Genomic DNA, 6,657 nt, shown 5'->3' on the forward strand with positions numbered 1-6,657 from the left:
ATTCAACAAAAACCAAGGACATTATGAAATTATAGCTCTTTGTAGGAATGTCTACACTGGCAAACTAAGGTCATGTAGCCTGTTATACTGTTTAGAAGATCTCAATTTACACAGGGATAGATAGGCTTAAGGACTCTTAGGACGGACACTTAACAAGTTAATCCAGTGGAAACCACCAATGTGCACACAGTAGGTTATCACCTCAGTTAATTGCTAGTGGAGAAAGGTGAGAATAGGGTTCTGAATGAAGGGTATGTATGTAGAGCGATTCTGACAGTAGAGAGAGGGAGATGGAAGGGCAGGATGGAAGGGTTCAGGTTAAAGCAGCATACAGACTCATAATAATTCAACAACAATGTGTCTGGGAGGCCACAGAATTAGATTCAAATGTAGGTAAAATTCTCACAGAGTATACAGTGCTCGTGCAATGAGGTCTACCTTTGAGACTCCAAATAAGAAATTAAAGAGACAATAAATAGCCCAGGGTTCAAAATGATTGTCTTTCCAAATGGAAGAGATCTCCAACGCCCAGATAAACAGTGTTATTTATGATTCAAGCACTACTGAAAAATGTCAAGAAAATCAAATTTTAACATTTGTAGCTTACAAAAGTTATCTACTCTGGTGTCCCAGAGAAGAGCCAGTAGCTAGATACTCCTCCAGGTAATAAGACTTTTTTACATGTGTCCCTCCCCTATCAGATAATATGCCCTTTGACTGGTTACTTTGCCAATAGAGGAAGCTCTTTACATCTACAGGTTCTGCATCTGTGGATTCAACCAACTGAGTATTGAAAATACTTGAAAACAAAAAGAGAGAAAAATAATAAAAACAATACAAATAAAAACAATACAGTATAACAACAACTTATATAGCATTTACATTGCACTAGGTATTATAAGTAATCTACAGATGATTTAAAGTAAATAAGAGGGTGTGTGTATGTTATATGCAAATACTATGCCATTTTATATAAGGGATTTGAGCATCCATGGATTTTGGTATCCATGGGTGTCCTGGAATACTGAAGGCCAGCTGTACAGTCCTATACTTGGCTTCCATGCTGTGAAAGTCCTTTTCAGGCTCCCAAAATCTCTAACCACAGCCTAAAATTCTGACTTTGTTAAACATTGCACATGATATGACTTGGCTCTGTGTCCCCATTCAAATCTCATCTCAAATTGTAATTCCCACATGTCAAGGGAGGGACCTGGTGGGAAGTGATTGAATCATGGGGATGGTTTCTTCCATGCTGTTCTCAAGAGAACTGATGGTTTTAAAAGTGTTTGACAGTTCCCCTCTTTCTCTCTTTCTCTCCTGATACCTTGTGAAGAAGGTGCTTGCTTCCCCTTTGCCTTCTGCCATGATGGTAAGTTTCCTGAGTCATCTCCAGCCTTGTGAAACTGAGTCAATTAAACTTTTTGTTTATAAATTACCCAGTCTCAGATAGTATAATTAGAGCAGTATGAGAATAGACTAATAGAGCACCATTTGCCCAAATCTTGGGATTGTTCTCAGAATATCTGTGGTTCTTTACGTCCCACAAAACCCATGAGCCTATATCAACATATATTATTATTTTTAAATAATATTAAACTGGCATGGAAAGGGATGTGTGGAGCAGAGAGAGTTAAGAGGGATTTTCAGAGTGGCTATAATTTAGATGGGGATATCACATAAAAATGCAAAAAAAAGTAGATGAGGATATGGCCTGAGCTAGAGGGCTGGGGGAGGGTAATGCTGTTTATGTCAAAACAAAACAAAACAAAACCAAAGTATTTGTAGAGGGCAAATATAGCACTAACAGGTTTCATGGGTCCCAAATAAGATGGACTCTGAATCATGGAAAGGAATTTTGAGGCCATTGTTAACAGCCCAGTGTAGTCACTTATACATGAGAAAACTGAAGCCCAAGTAGACTGCCATTTTTCTAAGGTCAGAAAGTGGCAGAGCTAATGTTAGAATCCAAACCCGCAGAATCTAAGGTCAGTGCTCTATGCTCATTATGCTGAAGAGTTGTGAGTATGGAAGAGCTGTCTTGTCATCCTGAGAACTCATTGACTTTGAGGGGCCTGAAAAGCACAGGGAAGATGAGATATGTGTGGGAAATGTTCCCAAATCAATAGAAAAGGAGGGAAAGAAAGTGTATGTAGACTGCAAACTTGAAATTTCCTTCTGATGTCTTAATGAGCTCTTGAAAACCAGAGCTGCTGGAAAATATTGAGAATCCTCTAAGTTTGGGAGGTCTAACAGGCAGAGTAGGCTTGTGATGCACAAAAGTTGCCCATGTCAGCCCAGGCAGGCATGTAGCCAGCAGGTCCGGCTGTTCATATTTCAGAAAAAGGGCAAAGAGATCGATGGAATCTTTCTGCAGAGGAAAAGAGGCTCCAGCATATGAGTAAGTTACATAGCTCAGCCTCTTCAGAGACAACACAAACCCACTGTGGTCACCTGACTTCATTATGTGGCTTTCCCACAGATTTGACCAACATTTAGCAATCCATTTCCCAGAGTTCCATGGCATCTTTCTGTCAACTTGATTGATGGGCAGCTCCTATAGGAACGTGGGTCTCTATGACCATCTTCAGTGAGACTACAGTACCGTGTTACCTGTCTGGAAAGTGAGGGATGTGGGAGTCTCACACAAAACACTTTCTCTCCTCTTTTCTTTGCTCTCTTCGATTTTTTTTTACAAAATGTAATGTCACAATGGCAGCCTCAGAGGTTAGACTTCCATTGTTACTTGGCCCCTAGAAGGGGTCTTTAAATCTAGAACTGTTGAAAGTCCTTTGGGATGGAGGTTAAGGTACAACAGCAGGTATCAGAGGGACTATGACAAATGAGAATGGTGTCAAAAGAGACTGTTCAAATAAACAGTTGGATGCTTGGAAGTATAGTCTGAAGACCTCAGATCTTTCTCTCCCCTCTGTTATTCTTTCCCCCCAAAACAGAAGATTAAGTTTGCTGTGAACATGAGCTGATGAAAAGAATTCAAATAGTGCTTTGAATAGGACCCCAGTCAGACCCACAGGAGAGCTACAAATTGCTTTTGGAGACACCAGTCTCCCTTTACAGAAAGTTAGCAGAAAGCCCACATATCTTCTTTCTATAAGGTACTAACTTGTAAATTAACCTTTAATGGTGTATAAATGATGTTCTGAAAGAACTGCTTATGCAGCTATATTTATGATCTAGAAAATTGCAAATATTTACAAGATTATAGGTGTTAATGGTCTGTCAAAAATGTTTGTATATTGTACATACATTAAACCCCAGTTTCAGACCACCCTGGTATAAAAGACCACCACTCTCTAGTCCCATATAGTGTTTCACTTTGAATCCATATATGCCAATCCCTATAATTAGCCTGCTCCCTAATATAGATCAAGTCCACTTTATAGGGAATTCTCTCGATAGTTTTCATTTAGTTTAAATCCAGTACCCAGGCTGCCTATGTAAACTGTTTGCTAAATGGTCCAGGATGGCCAATCGATCTTATGTCAGCAATGCCTGTGAACTTGTTCATCTTGTTTCTGAGTTGGCCCCACTGTAGGGCCTAAGTGCCCTTGTTTGATTGCTTTCCGGAAATAAAATTAAGCATATATTCATGCCTCCATGACTCGACCTCTCTGCTAATGTTTGGTCATTCGAGCACAAATATACATGAGCTGCAGACATAATTCAGTTCCAAGAGCTGCTTAATGTTACAAAAGCATCTTAACTACGGTGCTTGACAATGGGAAAGGGCATGGACAAAGGGGGAAAAGAATCTTCTTTCTCCTGTAATTGTTACTCCTTTTGTGGTTCGTCTCTCTAACTATCTTGCTGTATTACTGCTCTGTGAGGGGGTATGGCAGGAAAAAAATAAAAAAGGTCACAGGTTGTTTTGAAATGGTTCTTCCATCCTCATCTATTATCTCATTTGCACATTTTCATTAATGTCAAACTGTTTCTATGGCTGTCTCAAGATGATCGTTCCCCGGAGGCATTTGCCAGAGCTATGTCTGCTTCGTAGGAATTTATAGAGCAAACTTATTTTCAAATGCTACAAAAGAAACTGCCTTCCCACCTACTCTGATAAAAACATGCAGGAATACAGTTGCCGAAAGTCTTGACTTGAAAAGGGTAACTTTTAAATTTCCATATAAATCTCCAAATAATCCCTCCAACCCTCCTCCCCCATCTCACCCTTAAAAACAGAGCGGGGAAATAATAAAATCAATTTTCCCTTAATCCCCTTAACGAGCCTTGACGACACACACTTAATTTTCTTGAAAATAAAATGGTGTTTGGGTGGCTGCGATGGATTGAAACCATTGAAGTTACTGCAGAAGTCTTAAATGGAATGGGCCAAATGGCTTCAGACTCCAAATGAGGAGCAGGATGCCCTAGATGGAAGGAAGAGGCTGGTGACTGCCCTGAGGCATCAGAAACTCTGTGTTGGGAAGAAGGTGGTGGAACCTTCAATCCTTTCCAGCTTCTCTCTGAGATGATTCTCAGAGCTACCAAGTCTTTCAACCTGCCTAGTATTTGGGAAAGCTTTGTTAAAATTATATGAGAATTCTTGGAGGGCTTAGACCTAGAGAATTCCACTGGAGCCGGTCTGGAAATCTCTTCACCTTGATCTTGAAATGCCTTTCAGATCCCTTAGGCTAATGATTCTCCATCTAGGATCATGGCCCTTGGGGACCCAGGCAGGGAGAAATGGTCTTCTCTGAGATATTCCCAATATGTCTGTGATGGTTAATATTGAGTGTCAACTTGATTGGATTGAAGGATGCAAAGTATTGTTCCTGGGTGTGTCTGTGAGGGTGTTGCCAAAGGAGATTAACATTTGAGTCAGTGGATAGGGAGATGCAGACCCATCCTTAGTCTGGGTGGGCACCATCTAATCAGCTGCCAGTGTGGCTACAATAAAAGCAGGCAGAAAAACGTGGAAGGACTAGACTAGCTGAGTCTTCCAGCCTTCATCTTTCTCCCATGCTGGATGCTTCCTGCCCTTGAACATGGGACTCCAAGTTCTTCAGCTTTGGGACTCTTAGTTGACCACAGACTGAAGGCTGCACTGTTGGCTTGCCTACTTTTGAGGTTTTAGAACTCAGACTGGCTTCCTTGCTCCTCAGCTTGCAGATGGCCTATTGTGGTACTTCACCTTGTGATCATGTGAGATAATACTCCTTAATAAAATCCCCTTCATATATACATCTATTCTGTTAGTTCTGTCCCTCTAGAGAACCTTAGTACAATGTCAGAAACACTCACCAGAGTTATAGAGCTACCCAGGTTCAACTGCAAAGGGGAACTAAGACATATTTTCTTTCTGTTAACTGAAATGCTAGCAACTCAATGTGTTTCATGTTGGTCTTCTTACAATGGCAGTTTTTGATTAATAAGAAAAATGTGAAAATTATTTCTCAATAACAGCATCTGGCGTGTAGACAATATTGTTCAAAATATAGTATCCGGGAGGAAAGGAAGATAACAAGGTCTGTGAAGGTGAAAAGTGGGGTGCCACTGGCTTAGGGGTGGGACTCTGCACAGGCTACTAAGCACCAGGTCACTGCTTTTTAATTTAGGTGCCAAATAAGGAAGCCAAAGAGTAAAGCAAACGCAAGATGCAGAACCCATTTAGGGACAGATTCCAATCTCTGTTCAATTTATCTTTTATGTTTATCTAGGAGAACAAATGGCTGAACAGTCTACTGTATTTGCATGCTCTCAAAAGAGGAGTAAGTTACCTCTCTCTGTCATTTGGGAAGTAATCCTCTTTTGTGTAGGAAATGTGCATATTAAAATTAGGAAGCCACCCAGGCACTAAGCAGGTGAGACTGTTTGGACCTGGCTGTTCGCTAGTGTTGTTTAAAGGAGAGGTGGCTGGAGTAATCACCCAAACAGCCATGCTTCTACTGTGCCTGGTGAGGCTGGCAGGGCCTGGGAGGAATTCATCAATTGTTTCAAACTATTTTTTTTGAACATTATGGGTTTGGCAAAACCCCAGACATACTTTACCAAGTACTTTTTTCCTTCGTTTTTAAATCCCCTGTGTATTTCAAATGCAATCCGTATGTTACTGATTCATTTACACTTAACTCATCAAAAATGCTGGTTGGGATGAATTAGTTGATGCCCAAGGAGAAGTATGGTCTCCTTTTAAAGGAGATGTTAGAAACCTTGACCCCACCCACCCCTATTTGCCAAAGGCAGTGCAAACTGAATCAGCACCCCTACCCTGCCCCACCACCTCCACCAATTTTTAATAACATTAGAAAAGGCAATTCCAAGGAGTACTAAATTTGGGGAAATTCTTTATTCCACTCTCCCTCATTTAAAAATCTTGTGCATTTTAAGGGAAATCTAATCCATATGCCTCTGATTCATTTACACTTAAATCATTAAAATGTTGTTTTGAACAAGCCACTTGGTGAACAGAAATGAATATGAGCTTTCTTTTATTATTATTTCTTCCAGCTCTTTTCTGCAAAACAGGAAGTCACATTGGGAAAGCTGAATATCCTCCAAAAGTTTAAATTTGGTATGATAATTCTTAGGCCACCATGGTTTAGATAAATCTATTTTTGCCTATCCTTGCATGGAACCCAGTACAGTTCTCTGCTTGGATGGCAGATGTATGCTTATAATTGCACGTAATCAGTTAAA

This window comes from Papio anubis, chromosome 17 (assembly GCF_008728515.1).
Source record: "Papio anubis isolate 15944 chromosome 17, Panubis1.0, whole genome shotgun sequence".
Classification (NCBI taxonomy): Eukaryota; Metazoa; Chordata; class Mammalia; order Primates; family Cercopithecidae; genus Papio; species Papio anubis.